The following is an 11,480-nucleotide window of genomic DNA, read 5'->3' on the forward strand; positions in this document are numbered from 1 at the left end:
CTGCAGTAGTTTCCAGATCTCTTATCATAAGAGCCACCTCTTGCCATAATCTGGTTTACCAAGGCCGTTCTCGAATGCAGAACTCAGACTTGAATGTAATTCCTAGATGTGGACAGTCCAGCAAACACGAACCCCGAATACAATCCTCATTCACGAGGCTTTTAAGTAGAGATGGTCAGATAAAAGAGGAAAACTACTCTAATTAAAAAAAAAAAAAAATAGTTGTTACACCGAGTGCTAAGCCTAGCACAAGTTGAGTATTGAGTTTCTGAAAGAGCTCGGGTTGTACAGTTTAGTGCTGATTATATTCATGGAATGCAAGAACTGCCTACAGATGTCTGAAGGCTTGTCATGTGGGATTGAGACTGGAGTGGCCTTTATTGCTTATGCTAAGCTTCTCACAGAAACCGTTACTTTAAATACCGGCTACTGTGCCAGTGTATGATTTAGAATATCTGTTATTCCCTCTAACAACTTTATTATTTAGGAATTATTATTTCTATGAAACTAAGGCAACTGAGGTTTGGAGAATCAAATAATGTACTCAGGAACACTCAGTATAAGAAGCAATAGCGAGAGTCAAATCCTGGCTCTGCTGACTATACCCAAAGCAGCGGGGTTACTGAATTTTGGACCATTCTCATTTCTGCCCAGGGCCTCACTTTCTCATCTGTAAAATAAGAAGTCAATGTAAGCCGAATGTGCTAGAGTTGACTCTAAGAACTGGTAGTTTTATTTTCAGAAATATTGTGCATTGGTTTTACATGCAGCCATCATTGACGATTAAACTACATAAACTTCAAAGTAAACATATTACATTGAAATTAAAATTAATAAATATTTAAAATTCATTATTTACTAATTATTTTAATCCATTTGACTATTATTTCTGTTCTTGAGGCTATTTATATCTACTGTATCTATGTGGTGGAAATATTATAAAATGGCAGGCTGCCATCTTTTCCTGGTTTCCTGTTCAGTGAGGTTATGTCAGTAGCTTAATATTTTCCAGGTGGGTGTATTTTTATCATGGAAATCAGCAAATGATCCAAATCAAGGCTTGGTTTATTGTTTTGTTCATTATATCGAGTTATGAAAGTGATGGATAGTATTATTAATACAGATTATAGTTAAAATGGTGTTATATCAATAGGTATTCAATGGAGGCAAAAAGAGGAAATCACCTCCAGGATTTGAAAAGTACTTTTTAATTCAGAAAAGAAGTCACTCAGCGTCACCAGTGAATGAAACGAGTTCCAACATATGTTTTTGTTGTTTCACTTTTGTCTCGTTCATTAAGATAAATGAAAAATATCAACCAACGTGCATTTGTTAGTCGCAACCATGCTTTAACTATAATGAAAAGAATTCAGTAAAATCTTGAAAACATGAATGAGAATCAATTGGCTATAGGGAATTTATAGCAAGAAATATTATATTTTTATTAATTCATGTATACATCCTTTATAGTAATACAGTTAAGTATAAATGTTTAAATATAAATGTAACTGTAAATACATGGCTACGTACACACATAAAACACTGGAGAGCTGGTGGTTGAATGCTGACTAGCACATCACTGCTTGCAAGGTCTTTCTCATCTCTGATATTTTAGGTCTAACTAGGACAAGTAGGGGGAGACCACAGGGAGCCAAGCACCCTGAAGCCGTTTTTTTGTTTTTTTTTTTTGCCCAAGAGTTGAAATGTTTGCCATTGGAGTGGGTTGCCTTGAGAGGTAGTAAGGTCCCCATCACTGTGCTGACGTCAGAGCCACTTCAGAGGTGAGAGGAGGCTGCAGATGATGTCAAATGTTCTTCTCTTCTAAGCAGAAAGTTGCACGACCCTTAAGAATCAGGACGTCAGTGTACTAGTGAGGTAGTAGCTGATGGCGTGTGACACTTACACATTCAGAATTTAATCAAGAGTCATATCTATTTGTCGATATGCCTTAGTAAATTGAGACCTCACAGAGGGCCAGAGTCGGCTACATCGCTCACTGAACTGATCTCCTCCACTTCCAGGGACGTTTCCTCAATGACTGTGCGTTTTAGGTGTTTATATACTAGCTTCTCACGTGAGAGTCTAGTGGCTGAGGACCATGTCCAGCCGTAAATGAAAGACATTATTTTTTTCTCTTTCTGATCTGAGTGAATTTTGAGGGAAATCAATACAAATTCAATTTGTTCTTCCTTTTCAGTTCTTCAAGCTTTAGAACTGTGCAGAAGTTATAAGAAAACCTTCTTTCAATGAATTCTCCCAGAGCCAAGCCCCATTTATGTTGACAGAATGGTTTTCTCTTCATTAATAGACAACATCCTGACACATTCTCTGTGGATTATAAGGTTTAACTGTAATGGCTTCCTCAGAACTTCAGGGAGTGTAGCAAACCAGTGAATATGTTTTTTAAATTAACCTGGTATTGCTACTTGTTTAGCATCAGTGAAAAGCCAAGTAGAGAGATTTTGAATGTTAGGAAGCTAAGTTTGATGGAGTATCCGCTTTGTTCCAGAACTGTGCTAAACACATTACATGTGCTCTTTTAATTTTCACCTGTATAAAGAAAGCGACAGATGCAAATAGGTTAAGACGGCTTGCCTGACACCAAACCAATCACCTTTTTGGTGGCAAAACCAGGACTTGAACTCCATTCCAAATACCATTTTTTCCAAATAAACCCTGTTGCCTCTTTGTAGAAAGCTTCTACTTGAAAATAGATGTTTCGACATTTATCTATAGGTAATTTTATAATTATCTATGGGAGTAGATTCTTATCGTGACAAATAAAGGGGAAAGGGGCTATTTGAAAAATAATGTAGAGATTATTCTGGTTGTTTTGACTGGCTCAAATACATGAAAAAGGGGAACCAAAAATGGGGAAAAAATAGATCCATTCTGGGCATGGCCCAAGTGCATACCATCTGTCCATCAGTCAAGAGAGACTCACCTCCCCACGCACGGGCTTTCTCCATTGTAGCCCACAGTCTCCTTGCCCACGATTGAGTTCAGCTTCTTTTACTAACGATCCATGTTCTCTAAGTTCATCCTTATCCTCTGGTCCTTGTCATGTGTCACCTCCCCAGGGAGGCCTGGCAGCCTTTCTAGCCTTCACAACCCTAATGTTAGCCCCAGTGACCCCAGGAGTGAGCACTTAGGCAATAGCTGCCACGTGCTTTTCCTAGTTCATTCCAAGTCATTGTCTGTAGAGTTGTTGTCAGTGCCACTGAGGATATCACATGGGTGCTCCACCAAGATTCACATGAATCAGAACCTCACATTGCTGCTCAAGAACCCGGAGAAGCGTTAGGCTTCAGACCATTTGTCAGGCTATGGGGCAGCTCTTCGCAGGCCTTGTAACTTCATTATTTGTAGCCACCTGCTGCATTTCCTGAAAGTAACCTTACCTCTTAACATCTTGCAAAATGATATATGTGAACTAATTATTAACTGAAGTATCCGGAAAAACAGAAACTTAAAAAAAAGTGTTGCCTGAGGTTACGAAACAAGATCCAAGAACTGTTGAAATGACTTTGCTTATGTGCACACTCACACTACATACTATACATTCTTGAGAATGCGGTAATGGAGTAAACAGATTTTGGTTTAATTAATAGTTCTAGCATAAACTATAAACCATCGCACTATTTTGGCAATACTCCACATACATAGGTTTCAGGACACTTTCCTAGGAGAGCTGAGAAACCAGTGACTATCTTTAAGACAGAGTGACAGTGTTTGATTTATGCTTTAAGAGCTTATCAGTGCTGGAGACAGCATGATTTTGAGTAGTATTCATAAAGTATATAGCTACCAAGCTTTAGAAAAATAATGACTGTAAGTCAACTGGTGAGCTTTTCTCAAGACATTTTTAAAAGTATATTTTTTTGAAAGACACAAAAGAAAGAAAGAGAAAAAGAAAGCCCTCGAAGTAGTTACACTTTGTTCTCTCTCTTGTGCATTTCAAAGAAGCCGTTCAGAGCGAGTACATTCTGACATATAAACCAGGGCTTTGCAACTAGCCAGGCTATTAATTTGTGTTCTTTTTCTAAACGATTTGTATTTTTAATTCATTCTCCCTTTTAATTACTACAACAGTGATTTAGAATAATGTTTCTCTTAACTCGGAGGCGGTATTCTCATTGCACACTACTTTGCTGGTGGTTTTCTTACCAGCGTTTGGCATCCTGCAGCAGGTATGAGGTTAGTGTTTTCCCAGGCCAGCCTGTCTGGGAAGGGCTTTATGGCAGTATGGCTTTTTTCTCCCATCAGTCTCTGTAGCATCCACTTCCTCAATTTCCTCATCTGCTAAGCTAGAATAACGTCACCTTTTCTGGGTGGATGCTACGAGCCTATGAAATAGCTCCTGGCTCATGCTTCTTTTTCTGTACCAATTACTAATCCTTTCCTTTTCCCTGTAGTCCTTTCTTATCCATCTTTATTACATCTTTAGCTATGATGACTTTTGTGAGGAAGACACTGGACTTTGATTAAGAAGAGCTTATTCCTATTCCAGTGCTGTTAATCATTATTTGGGCCTTTTCTTCAGTTGTGAAATGAAGGGTCCATTAATTGACCTCTGAGTTATGACGCAGTCTGGATATTTCAGTGTTGTTTGTGGTTTGTTTTTATGCGGTCTAACTTTTATTGATTATTTTCTATGTACTGAACACTGTTCTAAACGACTTACGAGTGTTTGTTTCATTTAAATATATTGAAGGTGGTATTTTAATTTTAAAAAATTAAGGTAAACATGTTATTATCCCAGTTGGTAGATGAAGAGGCGACAGCACTTAGAGAGAATACCCATTTTCCCCAAAGTTTCACGACTATTGAAGGCAGGAGGAACCGTGTGTCTGACTTTAAACTACAAAGCTTTGATGAAAATCCTCCTTCACCACCTGCCCAATGCACTGCAGTGGTGTCTTTGGGCACCGTCCCTCCCAGCATCAGTTCCCCCGACTCAATGATATGGACCTTTTAGCACAGACCCTTAGCCATTAGGACCATTTTCATGGTCACTACTGACTCAGTCCACTTCTACTTTCCTGCTCTTCCTCCTTTCCTTACGCTCTTCTTTATTTCCTTTGACTAAAAATTTAATTGATGTCTCTTCTGGTCCAGGAAATATACTCAGGTGCGAGGATTCAGAAAGAAATATGAAATTATTGCTGGTCTCAAACACTGCGCAATGTAATTGAGCGGGAGGGCAAAGGTAGAGGTTTATACAGGAAAATTGTACTGTCATTTATTACATTCCCTTGAGGGGCCGAGAGAGCAAGAGACTAAGGTAGATGTAAAGAAAGATGGAACACAGGCCGGGAGAGTCACATGGCCAAGCAGGGGCACAGACACAGGATACAGAGTAGACAAAACCATTAACTACCCTGGGAAGCCTTGGGGAAGATTTCACAGCGGTGTTCATATTTGAGCTGAATCTTGAAGAAAAATCAGAATTTTAAGTAAAACTGCAGGGCAGTCTCGGCAAAGAGAACACTATGGAAATGGCCCTGCTTTGACTTAAGACTGGAGAATTCAATGGACCTGGTCTTGGGGAAGGAGTGATGGAAATAAGGTTGAAATGTGGTTTATAGATAACATCTAAAGGACTTGCATCTATGCTTAAGGTATTTGGGCATTATTGAATAAATGCTAGAGAGACCTTGAAGGGTTTTAATCATGGTCACATTCATCTGTCACAAGCTTTTACTGGAAGCACTCTGGAGAAGAAACTGGAGTAAGTGGGGGGTTGAGCAGAAACCCTTGCGGAAGCTTTGTTAAGAAATGATGATGGTCTGAGCTATGGGGCGAGAGTAAAGATAGAGGGATCCAATGGCCCAACCGTGCCTGGGGGGCTGGCCACATCTCTGGCCCTGTAACCCCCTTGGCCTCCAGTTCTGCTTCTGCCAGCTTTGGGAATGTCCTGATTTTCTCTTTTCCATAAATCCCAACCACAGGATATGTGGACTAACTTTCCAAATCACAATCTTTTATAAAATAGTAATAGAAAGATACTTGCTTCTGAAATCAAAGTGTCCTTGTGCTGAAATCAAAGTATCCTTCTACTTTTGGTAGATGAAGTCAAAATGGAGAAACAGTCATTCACTCAGTCAGTCACTCACTCACTCACGCACTCACACACTCATTTATTCATACCATATGCATGGAGCCGGCAGATGCCAGTTGAATATAATATAATGCAAACATTACCTCTGGGAATATGAAGGTGAGCGAGGTCCCTGCTGCCATGGAATGCATACTGTCATGTTGGAGAGGCAGATCATGAAACAGGTGGGCAAAGCAAAGGAATACGGATAGACGCCGTGACTGATAGTAGGAGCATATTCAGGTTGCAGTGGTCAGAGATAAGGGAGCAGGGGCACAGCTGCGTGAAGTGGATTCAAAAGGGAAGTCCTCTTCAGGGAGAAGCTATTTAACAACAGAAAGACTAATAAGAAAGTAGCCACAACATGCAAAAAACATGACCACAATGCTACACAAATGATAACATGCAAATCAATATTGACCAAGAATAAAGGTAAACATTTAGCCATTCTTTTCATATTCTTACAGAAAGCCATTAAGGATGTAATGAGCTACCATTCCGCATGCTGAAGGGACCTTCCATTTTTAAGAAACCCACATTCTTCCTGTGTATAAAGGCACAAATGGGTCTATTAGAAAGCTATTCCACCAGGGGTTGGCAAATACTTTCTAGAAAGAATGATAGTATTTTGCGCTTTGTGGGCCATATGATCTCTGTTGCAGCTACTCAGCTCTACTATTATAGCATGAAGGCAGCCACAGACAACACATAAGTGCTTCAGTGTGCACGTCCAATAATATTGTATTTATGGATGTGAAAATATGATTCTTTTGATATTTTTCCAGCCATTTAAAAATTTAAAATCGATTCTTAGCTCATGGGGTTACAGAACCAGGTGAAGGCATCATATTTGGTCTGCAGACTGTGTTTGCTGAGCCCTGTTCTTCAGCAAAAGTTAAAAGTGAAAACTCTCTTAAACGGGCGGCCTGAGTGTTTCCAAACCTCTTCTTTTGCCAGCAGTGCGTTTACATGTCCAGGTCAAACGCAATTGGCTTTGATCCTGCTTTGTTCTTTTTCTTATCTTTCTATCCTTCTTTTCTTAGGCTCACTTCTTAAAAGAATCAGCTATACACCCTCTCTGTGGCAAATTGTGTTTTACAAAAGTGGCTTCGACGATTCTTTCAGTCTCTGATGCTCTTCCAGAACTCGGCGCCCGGTAACCCCTGTCAAGAGCTAGTACTGGTGTTCCTTCCCTTGGAACTGGGCGGGCCTTGGTGACTACCTCAGCTGATAACAGTGCCACAGAAGTGATGCTGTGAGACTTACAAGCCAGCTCCTAAAAGGCAACATGGCTTCTCTCTGCCTTCCTTTTAGGACATGTACCTGTGGACCTTGGAGCTTCCATGTAAGAAGTGTGGGATGATTATTATTTCCTTTTAAAGGCTTTCGTTAGACTTCTCCAAAGCAGGTGTGGTTGTAGGAAAAAAGAAAATGTCCATGTACATATATTATGTGACTGAAATATAAGAAAGTTGAAAGCTTAGGCCAGTGACGTGTGCAGAGCCGTTTTGTGGAAGGCTTTAATGCCAGGTTAAGGATCTTGGACTGGATCTTGAAGGCAATATGTAGCCACTGGAGAATTTTGTGGAAAGGAGTAGAATGGACAGATTTGTTTCAGAAGCCTCATTCTGGTTGCAACAGAAAATCTGGATTAGAAGGAAGCAACAGTGGGTTTGAGACCTGATTGGAGGCTCTGATGTGGTCTGGATGATGAGAGCTTAAAGGAGGGCAGTGGTAATGGACGTGGACAAGGGAATGGGATCTGGAGAGGTTCCGGGGACCGACTGCAAAGGAGAACACTGCCTGTCTAGCTGATGGAGAGATATCAAAGCAGTTGATATTATTAATATCGTCTACTTCTGCCTTGTTCATCGAATAGATCCTTCCCTCATACAACTAAGCCGCCTAGCCTGCTTTCTCTTTCGTGATTTTTCTTTTTCTCCTGTCAATGTGTAGCACAGTTCCCACACGGGGGGCTCATCTCCTTTTTCTTTAGCAGACACGGGGAACCGTTCCTTGAAAGCAAGATGGCACAGATAAGCTCACAGCTGGCCTGACGCTGCTGAAAAGGGCTCCTCTGTGCTCTGCCTGTGAAACACCTGCCTCTGTGGGCCGCAGACCTGGTCCCCTGAAAATACCCTGGGAACCCTGTCCCAAAGCATCCTCCCAGCTGTTATCTTGACTCGATCACTGTGTTCTGGGTTTTTAATCTGGGAGATTAAATCTTTACGTGCCTGAGTAGAAAGATCATATCCTTGTAATTTTCACCTGTATAATTTCTCAGCTGCCTTAGTTTAACCTGGTGTATTTATGGCCCAACTGTAATTTAGGAGAATACTTAGAAAATGCCAATTTCAAAGGACAGCTTTTTCAAATTGCCACTCAGAACAGCTTTCTGAGTGCGTGTAGTGAACTGTGGTAAACTGATCATTTCAGTCAATTAGATTTTTAGGTCAGTCACTTTCTGAGAGAAAAAAGCATTTGAAAGCTAGAATCTATCAATTATGGTCTAAATGTAGAAAGGAGGAAGAAACAAAATACACATATATTAATTTTTTAAAATATATTATTTTTTTTGTAGAGATGAACCATATAGAGGTCACTTGAGTTCTACTACGGATGTCCATTTTGCATAATGCAGAAGTCACCATTAAAAATGGCTAATGAGATCCTTTGTATAGCAATCGGGGTCAAAGAATTAAAAGGTTGAGATGGGAGACTAGAAATGCCTTAGCTATAAAGGGAGGGGCTTGTGAACTGAACACCCAAGTGGATCCAATCCGGTAGGGATTTCTTGTAAAGAATTTACTGACCTGGATTCAGTAAGTTCTGAGAGTTATAAATAATTGAAATAAGGCAGAAGACCACTAGTTCTGAATATATTCAGTAGATCTTTTGCGACTGTTTATTTTCTTTATCTAACCCAAGACTGGATTACAGTGTTTAGAGATTCTCAACAAAAAGACTGCTTTCTCCTTAGACATCTGAAAATCAGAACGTCACTAATAGTGCAGTAAGATTAAAGGACATCAAAAAACTCTCTAATCTTCTCCTAATCTATACTTTGCAATTTCAAATTCAAAAAACTTGCAAAATATTTTCTCACATTAAAAAGAGGTTCCTAGTGGCATAAAAAGAGGGCATAGGCCAGAACTAGATTTGGAACATCCAGCAGCACTAGTTGTGGTATTTTTAACTGCCCAAGATTGCTCTGCCTTCAGACCCACCCCGGAGACTGGAGATATTGTTTATATGGTACTTTTTTTTAATCGGATTTCATTAACCAATGTCACCATAATAACTAAATAACTAACTAAATCAACAAATAAATACCTTTTTCACACAGCCGTCTATGACCATTTCAGACCATTGCCATCACTCCCCGCTCTGGCCTTCTACAGCGCTTGTCTACGCCATTCACATGAAACCCTCTTTTACACCAACACTTCTCACTTGATCTAGCAGAGGAAACACCAGATTTCACTTAGCAGGTCTGGATTCAGTTCCTTGTAGCACTGCTTCCAGCCAAATGTATTTGGGTAAGTTTATCAGCCAAGAAGACCGAGTCCATACTGGGGAGATAAATAGAGGTGATTTAATACACAGGAATGGAGAGGGCGGTTAAGACAAGTAGGAGATGGCGAGACAACCCAAGAGTAGCAAGAGCAGGAAGCCTCTAGCAACAGAAGGCTGGCGGGATGGGGGAAGGTGGTGCATCAGAGCACAGAAGACAAAGCAGCCAGGCAGGAGCTCAACTATGGCAGGGCTGCCAGATAGGGGACGGGACCAAAGAAGGAGGGGCTGTCTGGAAGGATGTGGAACCACTTTGGAGGAGAGGCAGCCACCTGAAGCAGAACGAGAGGAGAGAAGTTCCCTGGTTCCTCACTATTCCAAACTTCCATTTTCCACGAGTGCCACCCAATGGGAGCCAACCAACAAGGGTACCTCAAAAATGTACTTTCCAGTGCTACTGAGCAGGGGCGGTTCAGGGGACGGATTTGAGGGCAGTGCACAAGCCACTGGCATAGTAAGTCATGTGACTTCCGAACAATTGTATTCTCCTCTGTCAAATTTTAAAGATATGCCTTTCTAAACCACTTCTCGAGAGCATCATATGAGAGCATTTAGAACTGTTTGTGAGGGCTAAAAATTGAAACTTTTTGAGGAGACTTTGGAGAAACGTTTTAAAGATTTAAAATGTTAGATGATGGCAATTCCACTTCTAGGAAAATAGTCGTAAATATACATACAGATGGAGATGCAACAAAAACATATATCTCGGTGTTTATAATACTGAAAGTTAGAAGCAACCTAAAATAGACATGATATATTCAAGGCTTTCAAAAAAAGCTTCTGCCTTCAAGGAAATTTTACTCATTCAACACAGCATGCATTAAGGATCATAAAAATAGGATAAAATGGTATAGAGATCCAGGGGTGAGAAAGGACAGTGAGTATCTGCCCTGTTTAGACTTCTAGATGTATGATACATGGTGTGTGCATTATGTGGAATAGAAAAATGTTAGGGAGAAACTTGATATTTATATCCAAATACGAAAATTCTTCCTGATGAAGACAAAAAGATTAATCTTTTTTTCAAAATTTCAAAGCTCGTACAAAAAAGAAACACTGAGGTTAGGAGGTTTGATAGCGAGGTAGAGTAGCAAGAGGTAACATAAGCAGAATTAGAATCCAAGTGACCTGTGAGTTCATTCCAGTCTGGCTCTGATTCCAGTGGTGACCTTCTTCAGGCCTCCGCTCCAGTTTTCTGGTGTAATGAAAACCAGAGACAGCCCCTGTACGCCACTGCCAAGCACTTTGCAAACGAGTGAACCAGCTATCCCAGGGTCCAGGCTCAGTAACTCACACACCAGCCTGGCTGGTCTGTCCTCTTTGTGCTGACAGCTGTCAGCATCCTCAGCCTCCATCACATTGGAATCATGTTTCAAACTTGCTCTACAAAATTAAAATTAGATGCCTAGATTTGCATTTGAGAACCCTCCCATCCCTACCCCCACTACACCCTTTTTCTACCCTGAAGTTCCTTGTAAGCTTTCTCTCTCATAGTATAAAATGCGTTGTTCCTGGGAAAGGCCCGAATAAATTTGAATTCTAGCTTCATGGCTTTGTAGGTGTTTGATCTTTTGCAATTAACTTAATCTCCTTGAATTGGGAACATGATTAACACAAGTGAGGAGCTTGGCACAGGTTTGAGTCCAAAATAGATGTTTAATCATTTTAGTATTTTTTTTTTTTACCTCGTTTCTTTTCTTCCAACATGCCCTTGTGTCCCAAGCAAAGGTACTATTTACCTTCCCTACAAAATATCTAATTTGTTCTCCTCTTCATGCCTTTGCTCATACTATTCTTTTTGCCCAAA

General features: G+C 40.4%; 1 long non-coding RNA gene across 1 annotated transcript; it reads right to left on the bottom strand.

Moving 5' to 3' along the window:
• Positions 1 to 1,677: 1,677 nt before the first annotated feature.
• LOC120595540 (uncharacterized) lies at positions 1,678 to 3,275 on the bottom strand. The gene is made up of 2 exons (XR_005650893.1): positions 2,945 to 3,275; positions 1,678 to 2,550 (listed from the first exon to the last, which is right to left on the bottom strand). It is a non-coding gene; the product is annotated as an uncharacterized LOC120595540 (long non-coding RNA).
• Positions 3,276 to 11,480: the final 8,205 nt, after the last annotated feature.

The sequence above is a fragment of the Pteropus medius genome, unplaced genomic scaffold, assembly GCF_902729225.1.
Source record: "Pteropus medius unplaced genomic scaffold, Ma_sr-lr_union100, whole genome shotgun sequence".
Taxonomy (NCBI): domain Eukaryota; kingdom Metazoa; phylum Chordata; class Mammalia; order Chiroptera; family Pteropodidae; genus Pteropus; species Pteropus medius.